Below are 21444 nucleotides of genomic sequence, written 5' to 3' on the forward strand. Positions count from 1 at the left end.
TCAAGTCGGCTCGTGAACTCTGTAATCTCCGATTAACTCAAATAAACTCATTTAAGATAAAAACGGGGCGTTACAGATTCCTTGCAGCTTTTGGTGTTTTATCAACAAACACTCCTCCACTGGCCGCATCGACCATACTCCTTTCATGAGACAACAAACCTTCATAGAAATATTGAATTAAGAGATGTTCACTTATCTAATGTTGCGGATAGCTAGCACAGAGCTTCTTGAACCGCTCCAAATATTCATGAAGTTTCTCTCCCATATACTGCTTGATGCCATAGATCTCTTTTCTGATGTTTGCCGCTCTCAACGCTGGAAAGTATTTCTCTAAGAAAATTCTCTTCATCTATGTCCAAGTAGTGATGGATCCAGGAGGTAAGTAGTATAGCCAATCCTTAGCAGCATTCTTTAGAGAAAAAGGAAAGGCTCTCAGCTGAATTTGTTCCTCCGTTACTCCATGGGGTTTCATGCTTGTGCAAACCACGTGGAACTCCATCAGATGTTTGTGGGGGTCCTCACCTGCAAGACCATGGAAAGAAGGCAGTAAATTTATTAGTCCAGATTTTAACTCGAAAGTAGCATTAGCTTCTAGAGTAGAAAAAGTAATGCATAAAGGCTGCTGGTTTAAATCAGGAGTGCTCAGTTGTCTAAAGCTTAGATTTGCGTTGGTAGCCATCTCTTCTTCAGATTCTTCGAATGGAACCTATTATTCCTCTTCAAATATCATTCGAGCTTCCCTCTTCCGTCGATGAAAAGTTCTGTCTATCTCAGAATCGTAGGGAAATTCTTCTTCGTCCGAAGAATCACCTGCAAGTGTCAACAAACCAGAGAAGCACTGGGGGGAAAGAATAGAAATAAAAATAAAAACAAGAACAAGAACACAAATAAATTAAACGTCTTCCCCAACAACGGCGCCAAAATTTGGTAGCTCTAAGTCGTCCCGCGTCCAAATTACCCGACTCAACTCAGATAAATAAAATATGTAGTAGTGAGAGTATGGATCGTTTTCACAAGGAAAGTGAAATTTATCGTGTTCTTAAAAATACTAAAAATAAATAAATGGAGGATTGGATTTTGAATTTAACTACTAATAAATTAAAACAAATTAAAATTAAATTTTATCACTAACATTAAAGATTAAAATTATGAAAAATCAATAAATTAACAATCTTTCGTATCGATCGACTACACCCTTGAAATTATTCATTCGATCATCGATCATCTAAAAATAATTAATTCTAATTGAATATTCATCATTGAAAATTTAATTTCCGTTTCACCTTAATCTTAGTTAACTAGACACAAGCGTTCTAAATTAACCCTTACCACTGAATCAACCCAATACAAGCGATCAGATTTAAATTCAAGGCAACATTCAAACTAGTAAAACTGTTGAATCTAGACAACACATACACAAGCGGATGTATTTAATCTAGTCAATTATTTTTTCTATAAATTAATAAATTCACAAGAGGACAATTATTAATAGCAATTGCTTCACAAATTAGATGATTCAAACAATTACGGATTTGAATTCTAATATAGCTTTAGATTGTATAGCAAAATCCTAGGGTGATCAATCCGAAAATCTCACATACAATCATGAAATAATCCTAAACAACTCTTGATACTCAATAATAATTAAACACTGAAAATTTGAATCTCACAAATAAATAAAATCAAGGGCTTGTCTTCCTCAACCTTGTTCTAAAGTCTAGCCACAAATACTCATGAGATTCTTAAGAAAAATCAAAAGAAAAATAAGAAAACTAATATTAATAGAAGAAAACCTAGCTGCCAAGGAATACCTTGGTCTTAAAAATCTTCAAGTCTGATAAAAATTGGTAAAAATCAGAATAAAGGCCTAATAAAATACTAGATTCCTTAAAAATAAATTTTCCTAGTTTAAAGATAATTTTCCGAACTACTCCGCTCGCTCGATCGGTTGAGTTCAGCAGATCGAGCTAGAAAAACTCTATCCAAATCTTCCTTCTTTCTTATTCTGGCCGCTTGATCGGTTGAGTTCAGCAGATCGAGCGAGAAAAACTCTGTCTCAATATTTCCATGACGTTCTCTCAATCAGTTGAGTTCAGCAGATCGATCGGCCAAACTTCTGATTCAATTTTTCAACCAAAATGTTACATCCGGCACAATAAAGCCGGGAGCTTCTTATGAAGACAAAATGCATGAAATATGAACACAATACTTCATTAAAAATTATAAATGCATGCAAAACACTAACGCGATGATATTAAAAAAATGCAACATAAACACGACTATCAATTTATCCCATGCTCATCGTACTAAGTTGAGTATTCATCCAGTAAGCAACAAGATGTACAAGGACTTGAGTACTCGGTTTTTATGGAAGGTAATGAAACACAATGTGTATCAGTATGTTTCGAGATGTTTGGTGTGTCAGCAGGTCAAGACAGAACATCAATGACCTGGAGGATTGTTTCGCAGTTTGCTTATTCTTTAGTGAAAATGGGAATTGATCACGATGGACTTTGTAACCCAATTTCCAGTATCCTCAACGAATTGTGATGCTATCTGGGTTGTGATGGATCGACTCACCAAGTCATCACATTCCATTCCTTATAACCAAGATTGCACTTTTTTTATCGGATGACTCTCTTGTACATTCAAGAGATTGTGAGATTCCATGGTGTACCTTTGAGTATTGTCAGTTATCAAAACCCCAGGTTTACTTCAAATTCTGGGAGAGTTACAGCATTCATTGGATACTACCCTCAGTCTAAATACTACTTATCACCTAGAGACTGAAGGCCAATCAGAGTGCACTATACGTACTCTTGAGTATATGCTAAGATCTTGTGCTATGGATTTTGGTCTAGCTGGGCAAGTCCAGTTGCCATTGATTGAATTCGCATACAACAACAGTTACCATCACAGTATTTGTATGACACAATTTGAAGCAATGTACAGGCGACGATGTCATACTCCACTATTCTGGGAAGAAGAGGGGGAGTGACAAGTAGAGAGACTGGAAATAGTTCAGCAAGCTATTGATATTGTTGGAAAAATCAAGAAACGGATTAAGACTGCACAAGATCGACATGCTAGTTATGCTAATATTAAGCGTAGACCTTTGCAATTTGAGGTGGGCGAGAAGGTGTTCTTAAGAGTTTCACCATACCGCAGGATTATGATATTTGGTCTCAAGGGTAAGTTATCTCCTAGGTTCATTGGTCCGTATGAGATTTTGGAAATCGTTGGAGATTTGGCTTATAGATTGGCTTTGTCGCCATACTTATCTTGTATCCACAATGTGTTCCATGCATCGCTGTTACGACGATATATGGCGGATAAATCCCACATCTTGTAGTTGTCTGAAGTACAGTTGGATCCAAATTTGACATATGTGGAGAGACCTGTTGGAGAACTGTGATCAGATCAATCAGAATTGATACCCGGTGCAGCGGAAGTTTTAAAATTTTATATGGAACGATTCCATATCATGGGTATCAAAACTTTACGATTAAATTGTGCGTGTAAAAATTAAATAACAATTAAATTTTTACCTTGAATCTCGAAACGAGATTATGGACACCAACAGATAACTCTGCTCTTGTTGTATATCCCAGGAACTGATGGACGAACAATTCTTCAATCAGGTCCACGAACAGAAGTTTAATCCCTCTGATAGATTGCACTAGAAAATCTATCAGAAGTTTCTACGAAGAGAATTAACGAATTTGATCCGTTAAACCAGACTGCAAATTCGAAATTCACAGGCTGGAATTTTCGAACAGAGAGAGAGGGGGGCGGCGGCCACTAGAGAGAAAACCCTAGTGTTTTCGAAAATTATGAGCCTTGTTCTGTAATTTCTGTACTGCAATAACTTATTTATAATGTGGGCTGCTAACAGCTTAGGGCCCATTAGTCATAAGTTCAAGCCTGACAAGCAAAGCCCGCATGTTCAAAAATTAATATAAAATTCATCGTGACTCAGATTGATAAACCAATTTCACCAATGTGCACAGAAACCATTTTTGCATCTTTTAAAGTCAAGATAAATTTTCTGAATCCGAATTCAGTGATTTCCAAAAATGCCCATCCCTATGTCATTTTAGGAAATCTTACTCTTCTACTCTGATATAAGAAGTCCTACTTCTTTGTTCATTAAATTTAACTCTTTAAATTTAACTATCTCAACGGGGATTAAAAATTTATTACTTGTGTGACCCTCAATGGTTCAGGGATACAGCTAGCCGTGGGCTCACAACTCCTTGTGACTCGGAACAACAATTTCCGACTTGCCCATCGAATCATGGTAAGAGCGCCTAGCAACATCGCCCCATGATTCCCTAGGTATCACTGATAGTGCCTGCAAGAACCAATAGATTTTGGTTAGCGTACAGTACGGTCCCTTCATCCATATATCCCGATCGAATCAACAACCATTGGTAAATCGAGAGTCGTTCGAGATTCGATAACTATGCAATGCATCTTGAAGATCAAATAGTGACATCGCATGTGCTACTAAGAAACCATTTCTTAAAACACATCATGTACTCTGGCCAGAGATTCGTCACACTAATATCTCCTTAGATTGCATAGGATATCCACACTAACAAGTATGTGGTGAATCCTTGACAACAAAGCATCGACTCCTATATGTGTTGTAACTGTACCCAATCCCGACACCTGATGACCCCAATAGAGTCGGTAAACGAGTCAAAGTACAGTACTAGTATATAGAGTCTCAATGATGTTTCAAGTAGTAAAGACTAATGGTGTACAACCAAAACCGCGGACTTTATCCACTCGATAAGTGATAACCACTTGGAAAGTCCGGATAGGGTAGTTCGATCATTCATCGTATGAATATCCATTTGCATGCTTTGAACATCTCTATGTTCCATACCAATGAAACGTGGTACTCGGCATCGCAAATGCTAGTCTCAATCTCGAGCGATCCTTATCCTTATTAACGGACGGCTCAATCGACTAGGAACTGTTTAGAATATACAGTGACTATAAGATGTGTTTCATGATAGCCATCCCCATGTGCCACCACATCTTACATACACTATAGTATATTCAAGGTCTTCATCTAAACATCTTATAGTATGTCACAACATAATAATATGATAAAAGATAAAGTAAACGCCATTATAAAAGTGTAAATTATATTAAACAAAAGATTGTTTATACATAGAGTCATAAAAGCCCTTAGCCACAAGTTGGCTCACCGAGCACCCACTCTTTCAATCTCCCACTTGCCCTAAAGCCAACTAGTCATACTACGCAGTCCCATTGCTTCGCGATGTTTGTCAAATAATGGTTTTGGCAAGGCCTTAGTAAGTGGATCAGCGATATTGTCTGCAGAGGCCACTCTCTCGACAGTGATGTCTCCTCTTTCCACGATCTCCCGGATGATGTGGCATTTACTCAGTACGTGTTTGGATCTTTGATGAGACCTTGGTTCCTTTGCCTGAGCAACGGCACCCGTGTTGTCACAGTACACCGGGACTGGACCAACAACTTCAGGAATGACGCCCAACTCTTGGACGAAATTCCTCATCCAAACGGCCTCTTTAGCAGCAGCTGATGCCGCAATGTATTCTGCCTCAGTGGTGGAATCCGCTGTGGTGTCCTGCTTGGAACTCTACCAAGAGACAGCACCGCCATTGAGCATGAACACAAATCCAGAGGTTGACTTTGAGTCATCCACGTCACTTTGGAAGCTAGAGTCGGTATAGCCTTCCAATTTCAGTTCTCTTCCTCCATATACCATGAATATTTTCTTAGTCCTTCGTAAGTACTTAAGAATGTCCTTCACGGCTTTCCAATGCATTTGACCGGGATTGGCTTGATATCTGCTCGTGACACTCAGAGCAAATGCTACATCCGGTCTGGTAGATATCATCCCATACATGATACTACCTATGGCTGACACATATGGTAAATGTGTCATTTTCTCTATCTCTTCATCAGTCTTGGGACACATGGACTTGGATAGAGAAACTCCATGACACATAGGTAGATGTCCTCTCTTGGACCCATCCATTGAAAACCTTTTCAATATGGTTTCGATGTAAGTTGATTGAGTGAGTCCTATCATTCTCTTAGATCTATCTCTATAGATCTGTATTTCTAGAATATAGGATGCCTCACCCAAATCTTTCATCGAGAATCTACCTGATAACCATATCTTTGTTGACTGCAACATCCCTATATCATTCCCAATGAGTAAGATTTCATCAACATAAAGTACTAAGAATGTCACAGCATCCTTAACTACTTTCTTGTACACGCACGGTTCCTCCGGGTTCTTGATGAAACCAAAATCCTTTATTGTTTCATCAAATTTCCGGTTCCAACTTCTTGATGCTTGTTTGAGACCATAGATCGATCTGTGAAGCTTGCATACCTTATGCTCGTTCCCATGGATGTGTATCCCTCAGGCTGCGTCATATAGATCTCTTCCTTAATGTTTCCATTAAGAAATGCAGTTTTCACATCCACTTGCCATATCTCATAGTCATACCAAGCAGCTATGGCAATAAGGATTCTTATGGACTTGAACATTGCAACTGGTGAAAAGGTTTCATCATAGTCAACTCCTTGTCTTTGAGTATAACCTTTCGCCACCAATCGTGCCTTGTAGGTCAATACCTTACCATCAGGCCCAAGCCTTCTCTTGTAGATCCATTTACACCCTATTGGAACAATTCCATCGGGAGGATCTACTAAAGACCAAACTTGGTTTGTAAGCATCGAATCTATTTTCGACTGCATAGCTTCAAGCCATAAATTTGAATCCGCATCAGAAATTGCTTCCTTGAAGTTTCTTGGATCACATCCAACGTCGGGTTCATCTTGATCCCCTTCAAGAAGAAGACCATATCGAATAGGAGGTCTAGAAGTCCTCTCGGATCTTCTAGGTATAGGCGTGTCCTCTGAAGATTCTTGAGGTATGAGATCATTATTTTGTATTTCGGGTTCTTCTCGAATTTCTTCGAGTTCCATCATCTTGCCTTTCTTATCCAATAAGAACTCCTTCTCCAAGAAGGTGGCATTCCTTGAAACAAACACTTTTGTTTCAGTAGGATGATAGAAATAATATCCGATTGAATTCTTTGGATACCCTACAAAATAACATAAGGTGGATGGACCATCCAACTTATCTCCCACTGTCTGCTTCACGTAAGCAGGACATCCCCAAATCCTCAAGTACGAATACTTATGAGCTTTGCCATTCCATAACTCGTATGGTGTTTTGTTCACTGCTTTAGTATGGACGTTGTTCAACAACAACACCACTGTTTCAAGCGCGTAGCCCCAAAACGAAGGTGGAAGCTCAGTGAAGCTCATCATGGATCGAACCATGTCCAACAAAGTTCAATTACGACGCTCCGATACACCATTCAGCTGAGGTGTCATAGGAGGAGTCCATCTGAAAGAGAATCCCAATTCTCTTTCAGATAGTCCAAAAACTCGGTACTTAAATATTCTCCACCTCGATCCGATCGAAGTGCTTTAATACTTTTACCTAGCTTGTTTTCTAATTCAGCCTTGAATTCTTTGAACTTTTCAAATGCTTCAGACTTATATTTCATTAAATATAAATACCCATACCTAAAATAATCATCAGTAAAGGTAATGAAGTAGGTGTGGCCAAATTGAGTACCAATTCTAAATGGACCACAAACATCTGTATGGATCAAATCCAACAGATTTTGACTACGCTCAGGTTTCCCCTTGAATGGAGATTTAGTCATTTTTCCTTTCAGGCAGGATTCACAAGTAGGTAGAGAGTTAATATCAGACATATCAAACATGCCCTCTCCCACTAGCTTGTTCATCCTCCTTGAGGAAATATGACCTAGCCTAGCATGCCAAAGGTTTGCCGGGTTTTGACTATCGATTTTCCTTTTGTTTGTTGTTACCGGTTTATCAACATAATTTATTGGAACGTCTTTTAATTTTAAGTTATATAGATCGTTTTCAAGTTGTCCATTTCCAATCAAACATTCATTTTTGTAAATATTGCAAATCCCATTCACAAAATTGCAAGAAAAACCATCTCTATCAAGCATAGAAACAGAAATATTGTTTTTAATCAAGTCTGGAACAAATAAAACATCTCTCAAAAGTAACTTAAAATCGTTCTGCAAAATTAAATAAACGTCTCCCACAGCTTTGGCTTCAACTCTAGAACCATTTCCGAGCCTCAGCTGGGTCTCACCCATTCTAAGCTTGCGACTTCTTGTCATCACCTGCAAATCATTGCAAATGTGAGATCCACATCCGGTATCCAATACCCAAGAAGTAGTATTAAGTGAAACATTTATTTCAATATAGAACATACCCTTTGCAGTTCGCAACTGCTCTAGATATTCCTTGCAGTTACGTTTCCAATGACCGGGTTTCTTGCAGTGATGGCAAACATCCTTGGACTTTTCCATGTTTGAAGCCTTTGTCTTGTTCTTCTTCTCGGGTCCGGTTTTCTTGGGTGGTGCAGAACGTTTCTTACCCTTTGTACTTGGCCCCTTCTTAGCAGAGGAAGAGGAGCCCACCAAGAGAACCGGTTTATCCTTCTTTAAAGTGGCTTCATATGTTACAAGCATATTGACCATCTCTTCAAGGGAGGCCTCTATCTTGTTCATATTGAAATTCACCACAAAACCGTCAAACGATGAAGGAAGAGAGAGAAGTAATAAGTCCACATTGAGTTCATGCTCCAACACCAAATCAAGGGTTACCAACTTCTGTATGAGCCAAATCACTCGTACCCCATGATCACGGACCGAAGTCCCTTCACGCATGCGACACGTCATTAGCTCTTTTACAGTAGCGAACCTTTCAGCTCTCGATTGAGCCCCAAAAAGTTCCTTGAGTTGTACGTGAATGTCAGCAGCATTCACGGTATCCTCAAATCGCCTCTGGAGTTCATCAGACATCGAAGCTTGCATATAGCATTTGGCCTTGATATCATGGTCCCACCATTTATCAAGTTTGGCCAACTCTTCCGGACTTATATCAGCTGGTGCTTCCTTCGGAGGAGATTTTTCTAACACGTAGAACATCTTCTCCGAGGTCAAGACAATCTTCAACTTACGGAACCATTCCGTATAGTTTGCGCCAGTCAGTTTATTTTGTTCGAGAATAGAGAATAGTGGATTGCGCGAATTCATCTTAATGAAATACTGAAAAGAAACAGACAATAATCAGTGATTGTTTAATTAATTTACTAAGACATAAAATAGGCGAAATTTATTTTATGAATCTCACTCCCACTATTTTAACGATTTCACTACCCTCTAGTGAAAACGGGAAACTATTTTCTTAGTGGGAACATGGAGTCCAATTGACAAACTATGGTCCCGAATAATATCAGCCAACCATAATTTTCAAAAGGTAGAGCCCAATTGCTTCCAAAGCAACCTCCACGTTTTTACCTCATGTCCAATAAGGGCCCAATAATATGACGCCGTTTATTGTGACACGTCAAGATGACCCATCAATATTAAGTTGTGATGGACGGTCGCCATGTGGATCCCCAATAATATGAGCAAATCCCATGGGAGTTCCACCCAACTTACAACATGTGTCGATCCAATGTACAGCTTTCCGACGAACGGCCCCCCCCAATAATATGAGCCGGACCGTATCCGCGGGTAGCATCTCATACATTGATCGTTGATGGAAGGTAGGAACATTTAAACAATATTTAAATTTCCTTTATTTATCTTGATATCAATTTTAAATCATTTTTAAAATGAGGAATTTTAATTTTGAAATTTTGTCTCATCATTTAAAATTTGTATGCTTGCTAGATTCATACAATTTAGTCTAAACATGCATACAAAGATAATATCATATATTATATTTTAGGATGATCGATTCCATTACTAATCGACCCGTGGTTGCCAATCACGAGTCTAAGTCCAATTCTAGGTGATATGCAAGTATGCAATGCAATCCTATTACATTGTGCTTCCAATTTACATTTCTTCAGTCTTTATTGTTTGCTGGGCCCACCACGCTTCCAATCTTCATCTCCCACTAAGTATAATGTATTTACAATAAATAACTATGACAAGTAGGGGATACATTTTAAGGGGTGGGAACGGGCCATAAACCAGGCTCACTTTTATTACATATGACAATTCATATTGGGCCATAAACCAGGCCCATTAATAAATCCAACAACAATAAAAACAAATGTAAATTCCCTAACATACACCTACAAAATTGGTCATGGCAATCAATCATCCTTATCCAATAATACTTAATTCAAAATTAATTTATTGGATAACATGCAATGGCAATTAAATTAAAAATGATAAAATCATATTCCATATATAAAATTTTATTTTACATACAAAATCATATTTTATCTTTTTATCAAATAAAATCATATTTTACATATAAAATCCAATTTTATACATAAAATCATATTTTACTCAATATTTCCATAAGATCATATCTTATCATCAATTGTACCAAAAATAATTAATTTCATAAAATCTGATTTAACGGATAAAATCTATAAATTTTCCAAAAATTCAAATTTATCCAAAAATCAATTTTAAAATTTTCGGACTCGAACAATTCGATCCGACGCCTCGTGGACCAATCAAAAACAATTTTCAATCAGACCAAAAATAGAATTTTAACATATTAAAATTTTAATTAAAAATAAAAATAAATTTTTCCGGGCCGCCCGGGACGATCCCGGGCAGCCCGCGCCCCAAAAGGGGCTCGGGCCGGGCAGCCCGTCGCTGCCCTTGGGCAGCGATCCAAGCGCTGCCCGTGTTTTGCCCATCAAAAATTTAATTTTAAAAATTTGTTTTGTTTCAAAAACCGAGGCTTAAAAATTTTGTACAATCGATTAATTTAATCGCTTGATCTGAGCAACCTGGCTCTGATACCACTGTTGGAGAACTGTGATCAGATCAATCAGAATTGATACCCGGTGCAGCGAAAGTTTTAAAATTTTATATGGAACGATTCCATATCATGGGTATCAAAACTTTACGATTAAATTGTGCGTGTAAAAATTAAATAACAATTAAATTTTTACCTTGAATCTCGAAACGAGATTATGGACACCAACAGATAACTCTGCTCTTGTTGTATATCCCAGGAACTGATGGACGAACAATTCTTCAATCAGGTCCACGAACAGAAGTTTAATCCCTCTGATAGATTGCACTAGAAAATCTATCAGAAGTTTCTACGAAGAGAATTAACGAATTTGATCCGTTAAACCAGACTGCAAATTCGAAATTCACAGGCTGGAATTTTCGAACAGAGAGAGAGGGGGGGGCGGCCACTAGAGAGAAAACCCTAGTGTTTTCGAAAATTATGAGCCTTGTTCTGTAATTTCTGTACTACAATAACTTATTTATAATGTGGGCTGCTAACAGCTTAGGGCCCATTAGTCATAAGTTCAAGCCTGACAAGCAAAGCCCGCATGTTCAAAAATTAATATAAAATTCATCGTGACTCAGATTGATAAACCAATTTCACCAATGTGCACAGAAACCATTTCTGCATCTTTTAAAGTCAAGATAAATTTTCTGAATCCGAATTCAGTGATTTCCAAAAATGCCCATCCCTATGTCATTTTAGGAAATCTTACTCTTCTAATCTGATATAAGAAGTCCTACTTCTTTGTTCATTAAATTTAACTCTTTAAATTTAACTATCTCAACGGGGATTAAAAATCCATTACTTGTGTGACCCTCAATGGTTCAGGGATACAGCTAGCCGTGGGCTCACAACTCCTTGTGACTCGGAACAACAATTTCCGACTTGCCCATCGAATCATGGTAAGAGCGCCTAGCAACATCGCCCCATGATTCCCTAGGTATCACTGATAGTGCCTGCAAGAACCAATAGATTTTGGTTAGCGTACAGTACGGTCCCTTCATCCATATATCCCGATCGAATCAACAACCATTGGTAAATCGAGAGTCGTTCGAGATTCGATAACTATGCAATGCATCTTGAAGATCAAATAGTGACATCGCATGTTCTACTAAGAAACCATTTCTTAAAACACATCATGTACTCTGGCCAGAGATTCGTCACACTAATATCTCCTCAAATTGCATAGGATATCCACACTAACAAGTATGTGGTGAATCCTTGACAACAAAGCATCGACTCCTATATGTGTCGTAACTGTACCCAATCCCGACACCTGATGACCCCAATAGAGTCGGTAAACGAGTCAAAGTACAGTACTAGTATATAGAGTCTCAATGATGTTTCAAGTAGTAAGGACTAATGGTGTACAACCAAAACCGCGGACTTTATCCACTCGATAAGTGATAACCACTTGGAAAGTCCGGATAGGGTAGTTCGATCATTCATCGTATGAATATCCATTTGCATGCTTTGAACATCTCTATGTTCCATACCAATGAAACGTGGTACTCGGCATCGCAAATGCTAGTCTCAATCTCGAGCGATCCTTATCCTTATTAACGGACGGCTCAATCGACTAGGAACCGTTTAGAATATACAGTGACTATAAGATGTGTTTCATGATAGCCATCCCCATGTGCCACCACATCTTACATACACTATAGTATATTCAAGGTCTTTATCTAAACATCTTATAGTATGTCACAACATAATAATATGATAAAAGATAAAGTAAACGCCATTATAAAAGTGTAAATTATATTAAACAAAAGATTGTTTATACATAGAGTCATAAAAGCCCTTAGCCAGAAGTTGGCTTACCGGGCACCCACTCTTTCAAGACCATCACGTATCATAGGTCATAAGAACAAGGTTTTACGTAATAAGATCATTCCTTTTGTTCTAGTTTAGTGGCAGCGCCGAGAAACTGAGGAAGCCACTTGAGAACTAGAAAGTCGCATGCGTTTAGAACATCCTAAGTCATTTTGATTGTAATTTCATTCTATATCTTCTAAAATTATAAGTTGAATCAAAAGATGTTTGACTTAGTGTTTAATCTTGGTTACTTAAGACCTGATTTCGAGGACGAAATCTCTTAAATTCCGATAGTATCTTGGAGGTGAACTAAGACCCAACCCTCCCGAATTCTCTCCTTCACTCTCTCGCCTACGAATCTGTGGCTAGTATGCTTAAGTACATCTAAGTACACATTAGCTCTTATTCAAAAATGGATGTAAGCTTAACCCTGAAGTTACTTCAGACGGGAAGAGACATTTCAAAAAGTTCAAATAAACAAAGAGAGATTTCGATGGCTTCCTTTCCAGAAGGCCTTCTCTACCTATCTTAGGTTAGGCGGGAAGAGGAATTCACCACACTAGAGGCGAACCAACCATATTCCCATCCTCGAATTTCAGTGGGGGAGAATGTAGTAGCCCAGTTTCATTTTACAAGATTAAGTGATTAAAAATGGTTAAGAATGGATTAGAAACTTATTTTGGATTTAATTGGAAAATTTATGTATTTTTTGTGCCTGGTCAAGTTCGGAAGATCTGAACTATGTTCGGAGGGTTGGCACATATCGAACAAGCGAAACATGTTCGAAAGCTATGGGATGATCGGAACGTCAAAAGAGGGATCGTAGCTTTCGATCTTGGTGTCCTGCACGTGGCAATAAAGCAGGAACACGTAGATGCCTGCATGAGATCGGAGCTATAGTCATTCCAAACGTGGCATGCATCCAGGGATCGGAGCTTCCGATTAATGCCTATTAATATAGAGTCCGAGAATTAGATTTGCACACCAATTCCATAAGTTTCCCTCTCTTTTTCAGTGTATTTGGGACTTTTCTAGAATTCTTAGTATTGGTGTGGGAGTTGGTGAGGTGCTCTGGAGTCGCATTAGAGTGGTTCCCAAGTTTTGGGCAGTCATCATCAGCGGGCTAACAATGGATGAAGGTATAACTCTAGCTCCTTATAGAAAATAGGGAGTGTGTTATAGCTTAGTTAAGGCTTTTAGAATAATATTATGATGCATGAGTATTTTTCATTATAGTGTGGACTATAGGCTTTGACATAGAGCTGGTATAGCTTGCCTAGTAAAATTAAGGTACTAAAGTACTGTTCGAGATAACCTAACTTAATATGCATGTATTATGTGTTGCATTTATTATATGACATGATTTTTATCTGCATATATTATGACATGTTATTATTGTGCATTCCATGAGCATATTGAGCTATATCCTTGTGATATCCGGAATTAGGGTTTTTACCCTATCTTGTTAATGGATGGTTGGACATGTTGATCAGTGTCAGGTCACTGGTATTTCAGTTGGACACATAGACTCATGTCAAGACACCGGTATTATGTCCACTGTTCGGTATGTGAACCACCTCCTTGGGCGACAGCGCAGAGTGCTACATTACCCAGGGCCCATCTTTGATCTTGATAATTCTTGGCCTCGAGTCTTGGTAATCAGTGCACCTACATACATGCACAAATAATATTGTATACTCATAATTTCATACTGAGAATTTTATGCCCACATCCTCGTACTATTTTTGGACAACCTATTTCACGAGGAAAGTCTCAAACTTGATGGAGCGGAAGGCTCAGGGAGATCATAGTTGCAGTGTGACTGCAGTGGTGGAGATGGGTACTTTAGTTTGGTTTTTTGAGAGTTGTTGTTATATTTTTAGATATGGTTGTATAACTAAGTATTTACATATTCCTTTCCTTGGGATTGTAACTTTTTTTATGGTTTCTACTGTTAACTTATGATTATTATTTAATGAAGTTAAATGCATGCACATGCTCTTGATTTGTAGGTGATCACGGTGCGGGTCACTACAAATATCCTATCCAAGACTATGCTAACAACATAAAATATCAGTTTGTGTCTTTGATGAAATCAAATAATAACTAAAATTAACCACTGGCACTATTGATGCACCAATCTGAATCCACTAGTAGAGTTATCCTAGTTCAAGTGGACATGTGCACTAACTCGCACACTTAGCGCTGGACTAATTGTGATTAAAGAAACACATTCTATCTTAGACAATATTCTCTCCAGAAAACCTTATTCTATATCTCTAACAAAGTCGGATGATAACTAGACAAATCTCTTTTTGGTACTCAACCCTTCTGTGACTGATGCAAAAATCGCAAGACTGAGGTTGCCTCCCTTGTACAACATCTGAAGTAAAAAAGGCTCCCAGAGAAACACTGTCATTGGGTTGCGCCTCCTCAACGTCTCATCATGTTCATAGTCCACAGCTCTTGTATATCCCATCATTGTGCTCCTATACCGACCCAACCCAGATCCGCTACTAATCATATATTAAAGCTTAATTAAGCATGCAATTTACAATAATCAAAGATTAACAGCGGAAAACTTAAAATAAATACTGGTCGATAGAATACAATCGGTTAAATAAATCCAATATACAACCCAATCAAATTAATCTTAATAACAATAGAGCCTACAGCTAAACATGTTGTCTCTATCTGGTCACTGACTACTCTGAGTCTCTCGGCATACTTACTGGCACTTGCAACTGCCCCATCGAAGGGGGTGTCCAGACATACAAAAAACACTATACGTGAGGGATTATACTCAATACGGAAGCAATGATATATAAATAAATATGATGCATGCAGATGAATTTAAAACATAGTGAAATCAGTCTGCTCAGGGCGCCAACGAATATACAGTACCGTGTTGGAGAATGAATACACGGGGTACTCGTATACTCTCGTATCACCGTAGCATCCAACTATGTTGTTGCGGTGTCTCCTGGCGATAGACAAAACCATACGGAGCTGAGCCTTCCCACCTGACCCACCTCTCACGAGATGCAGTCGAACATAAATCATGCATGTGCTAAAGCAATAAAACATGGTATACAAAGCACATACATATGCAACATATAAGATACATATATCATGCCGGCTATCTCGATCAGACATACGTACCTCACTATGGCAATCCTAGAAGCATCCATATAGGCTCCAATCCTACCATCCTGATTTATAAGTCTATAATGCAAAAAAATCATGCATTACTAAACGTGCTCTAAAAACCTTAACAAATCTAATAGATACTCCCTAATATTTTTTAGGTAACTTGGATCATACATGCGTTCGTCATCAGTCCACTGATGATGATAGCTCAAACTGATGAAGATAGCTCCAAAAGTTGAGCACAACTCCACAATAGCTCTGATACTGCTCCGGACACTTTCCGTCCACTCCTACTCTTAAATAAGAGCCCCCAAAGCCCCTAAAGAGATCTAGAATGGGAGAGAAAAAATTTGGAAATGAGCAAAAAATGAGCTCCTCAAACCCCATATTTATAGACACAGATAGGACCGTCCGATCCCGATTGGAGCGTCAAATCGCCACTTTTCCTGCCATGTGTCAACTCACTCGCATGTAGATCGCACACCTGTCTAGGCTCCTGATCGGACTATCCGAACCCAACTTCAGAGAGTTTGAAGTCCCATTGCAGACGCCAGCAACCACGTCATCATGCTGACCAACTTGATGACGTAAGCCCTAACCAGATCGGACCGTCCGTTTTCTTAATTGGAGCATCTTATCGCTTCGAATGGTCCGTTCTCTATCCGATCCTCCAGATCCATGTGACCCTCTGGACCACTTTCAAGTGTTCTTGATCATTTTTATAACTTCTTAGACCAATTTGAAAATCCCTTAATCATGTTTTTAATTATTCAAACATGATTACATTAATTAATTACTACTTAATCGTTAACTCTGGATACAGGTCAATACAGCCCCGATGAATATTATACTCAAGTTTCGCTTGTAGTGCGGGCAATTACTATATATATATATATATATATATATATATAATTGGGTTGGTTATTCTAAGTTTAATTGAAATTATTTGGTGGCTATTTTGTAATTAATCGAAAACAATTTGTTTTATATTTAACTTACATCAAATATGTAGTTGATTGTTATCGAGTTGAATTAAATATCATTTAAAATAGTATGCATTACGTTCGTGAAATCTTAAAATTACTAATGATGTGTTAACTATAAGTCTTTTCAAATTTTAAGCATGAGTATCCCTGAAAACACGCAAGGACAAAAATACGAGTGTCTAAAATTTGAAAACATACAAAATTAATAGATATTTTTATGAGAAGTGTAAGGGAATAGGTATATAAAAATTATCAGAATCAGATGTTTTCATTAGATGTTGACAACATCCTACACAACATGCAGCGAAAATATTAAAACGTGAATAATAACAGCAAGCCAACAATATAAATACTCAAGAGTAAATATGAACAAGTACTAAAAGAATAAAAGGTTACACATACAAACAGATTCAGGTGTTGTAACAAGGTATTGACAACACCTTCAATAACACTTCAAGTAATATGCAGCAGAATTTATGAAAACATGAATAAAATAAATAAACAACCAAATATTAATCAGAATCAAATATTTAAGCAAGAGTATAAATACTCTTGCGATGGCTCAGAGAAAAACTTTCACTAGAAATAATTCAAAGAGTTTTACAAACCCTAAAACTTGTGAATCATTGTAAAAATCAATTTTCTCAAAGTATGTGAGAAAATAAATAAATAAAACAAATAAACCAACACTTAAAAATCAACTGAAGGTAGACAAGAAAATCAAGAGAATAGAGTTGGCCCTAAGATGCCAAAATATAAGAGCAAAAAAGCTTTCAATCTTCAATCAACATGCTCTCAAACCCTTCACGGCGTCTACGAAAAATAACGACCAGAGCTACTACGAGTCCTTCAGCTTTTCTATGGTTCTCCAGATCTTCTATGTGTATGCTGAAGTCTCACACAATGTGCGCTCAAAGCTCTCTTGGTCGTCTCACTCTCTCTTTTATTTTGTACGCTTAAATCCTCATCTACGACTTGATCTCTCTTTTCTACGCTCTCTCGTTTTCTTCATCTCTATGTCCTCTTCTTCTATTTAAGCGTGTCAACTTATCTCCAAAAGAGGCTTGATCTTATTTCCTTAATTCAAACTTTAATCTGCAATGATAAGAAAACAAAGATAAGTTAAGAGATAAATATATATTTTGATAAGTGCAAATATATTTCCTACCAAACTAATCAAACGAATAAATCTAGCTATTCAATATAAGATAATTCCTATCATAATTAAAAAAATCAATCTTATTTTAAATGTAGGAATATTATATCAATTCAATTCAAAACAATTCCTAATTTAAAATATTTCAAATACTTAGATAGGAAAAACTATCAATCCTAGAAAGACAAAACACATTATTATAATCTCTCTAAACATGGAAATATATTAAGGAATAATTAATTCCTTTTAATCTCCTTTTTTTTTTTTCCTTTCTGGGCAAAACATCTAAAATCAATTCAGCAACTCTCCATGAATATTTGTTCTCAGAACTCCCCCTGAGTTCAAACTTCTCAAATCAGTTATCCCCCTAAATTTGGTCGACTGTTGTCAAGAATGTTGGCAACACCTTCACACAACACTTGACGAGATCAGAGAATCAGAAGTGAATCACAAAATACATTTAACCAATTAAGCACACATCACAACTTCCCTGAATATCAATTGTCTCCCTGAATTCAAAAATACATTCTTCTCCTTAGTCAAAGCTTGGATGTTGTTGAGGATATTCCCAATATCTCCTTGCAACACTTAAGTCAGAGCAGAGAAAAAAACTTAGAACAAACCAGAGAGTCATAATCAAATAGGCTAACATTGATTAGAACCAGATCAGAACAAAAACATCAGACAAATCAGAACATAGCAAAATAAACCACAAAATAACTTAAACCACAAAACTAAAACTCATTGCTCTGTGACGATCCAGCATTTGCTTCGCCAGTCCTAGCTTATTCTCCATCAGATACAAAGCCACCAGATTCAAAATCTTCTCATTTTTTTGTCCAGAAGAGGTACCTACACCAGGAAAAAATTGATATTGAGACAGAAGAGCTTCATAGTAAGAAATGTCTTCTTTGACTTATAAAATCTTCTGTTCAACATGCAGCATCTGGGATAGAATAAATATAGAATCCACCTATTGAGTTGAAGTAGGAGAACAAATACGGCAGTGGTAGGGGAGCTGTTAGAATTATCTGCCACAACATCTGCAGCAGCACCTTCTGACCAAGGTAAGTCAAACTTCATGTTACCTCTATGTAATGCAGGTGCAATCTTCAACACTTCTCCAGACTCAGTAAGGGATTCATCACCATTCTTTTCAAATCCTTGACACACAAGCATAGCATGTATGAGAGAATAAAAAAAACTTGTAGGTGGCAAGTCCAAAGTCGGCATACTGCTTCACTGTGTTAAACACATGTTTTCCAAAAACTGAATGTCGTTCCAGTTCATAACCACTAGTTATTACAGAGGTAATCTCATCCAAATTAGGTTGGATATCATCATTCATATTAGTAGAATTAAAGAACTCGTTTATCACTGCAGGACAAGAAGCAAAAATCTAACCCCTCACATAAATTTTCCCAATTTTTTCCAATAGAGGGTTCTTCATAGTAGCTTGCATAAAATTCTAACATTGAATTCCTAATGCTCCCCATCTACGATGTTGGCAGGAATTTCAACATCATCTGATGCAACATCTGCTTCTGAGGTAGATTCCTCAGAGCCTTATTCATCCTCGCAGAATGCAGGGGACAGTTCACCAGCAGTAACAGTGATCATCAAATATCTCAAAAAAATTCATCCTCTAAGATGTTGTCAGGGATGTTGGCAACATCTTCTGTGTAGTTCATCTCTATTTGATATCATGTGAATCAAAATTATTCTCGGCCATGAAATTTTGAACCGTTAGAATAAGAAGATAAGAATTAGGGCAAGAATATGATAACCGAGAACTTTTGCAGAACAGATAATGTGGTGAAGGTGAGGGGAAAATACAAAACTCGATAATATATTATAATGAAGAGATCAAATCCAAACAGTAAATTCACTATCCTTCACCTCTAATTTCTAGGCCGCATTTAATATTCCTAATGATAAACAAATAAAAAAAATTGAAATCACAATGGCAACAAATTTTCAAATTATAGCAATAAATCAAGCCAATTGATTTTCACAAAATTTCCATATATAAACTCCACATCGAATTTAACTCCACTAAAACACTTTCAATCACTAAACATTTCAAAATATTAGTGGATAGAGCAAATCACTAAATTTTTGCTTATTTCGAACTTCAAACTTTTCAGCAAGATATATTCACCATAAAATAAATATGCATGCCCTAATTATGCCTAAAAACAGAATGTAACCGAAACGTAAAAATGTAATCACATTGTGAGACCTCGATTCTAAACATCTAATCTAGAATAAAACAATCAAAAAGTATATAAGATCCAAGGCTGAATACAAATAAAGAAATTTTTTTTTAAACAAAGCTCCGCTCGATCGGTAATTTCTTACCGATCAAGCGGGCAAATTGCTGCCCGAATACAATAGGACCTCTCGCTCGATCGGCTATAAACTACCAATCGAGCAAGACCAACCTGGATGAAAGAAACAGGAATTGAGCGAACATCATATCTCAAACTCAAAATCCATTCAATAAAAACGAGATATCTAATGCATGCAACAATGACATTCAAACATGAATATTCGATTAATCGATACAACGAGTTCCAAATTAAGTTTACTTCTAACATGCTTACAAAAACCACAAAAGTTTGACATGCTAAAAGTTTCTAAACCAAAGTCCCACTTCCAATCTTTGATCTCGATGCTAAACAAGTCTCCTCTGACTCGATCCTGCCCCACCTGATTCCAAGAACACATACAATGACAAGACAACAGCCAGATAAATCCGGTGAGAATAATATTCTCAGTAAAAGACACAGTAAAGGTAATATCAACTAATATATCAAAACTGATATATATATAACAAGTAGACATACAATTCACGTAGTAACTAAACAACATGAATATAAACTCAACTCAAAATGCCATAAAATGCAATGCATGTCCTCGGTGTTTAAGATTATCTAAATCAGATAATCAAATGGAGTTTTATTTTCTGAATCTTCCGTTGGGATCCCGAGGCAAAGATACCGCAACAACCCACCTACTCTCCCATTCGAGGTGGTGCTACGTACCTCATATCTCTAGACTTTGAGCAACTATAAAGAGTTTCTCGGACACTGGGGAAAAATCTCACATAAACCAGGCCCCTCAGTTATAGTTCCCAAAACGTCTAAATCTCATTCGGCCGGTTCTTGCCCTTTCAACAAAGGTTAGGCTCAATATGAATGCATATGTAACCGTATACATTAAACTTAAACAAGTAATCAATCAATCATGCATGTATGTGGTTTAGGGACTCGAGAATCAATCTTCTCTTGAGTATTCATTCCCTTTTTGTTTTTAAGTCGTCTATTACCTTTTTATCTGATTCGAGCAGCTTCCAAATCTGAACGAGCTACAATAAAAAGGATTTTTCAATCAATTTCCATTCAATCATAATAGAACGAT

This window comes from Henckelia pumila, chromosome 2, assembly GCF_033568475.1.
Source record: "Henckelia pumila isolate YLH828 chromosome 2, ASM3356847v2, whole genome shotgun sequence".
NCBI lineage: Eukaryota > Viridiplantae > Streptophyta > Magnoliopsida > Lamiales > Gesneriaceae > Henckelia > Henckelia pumila.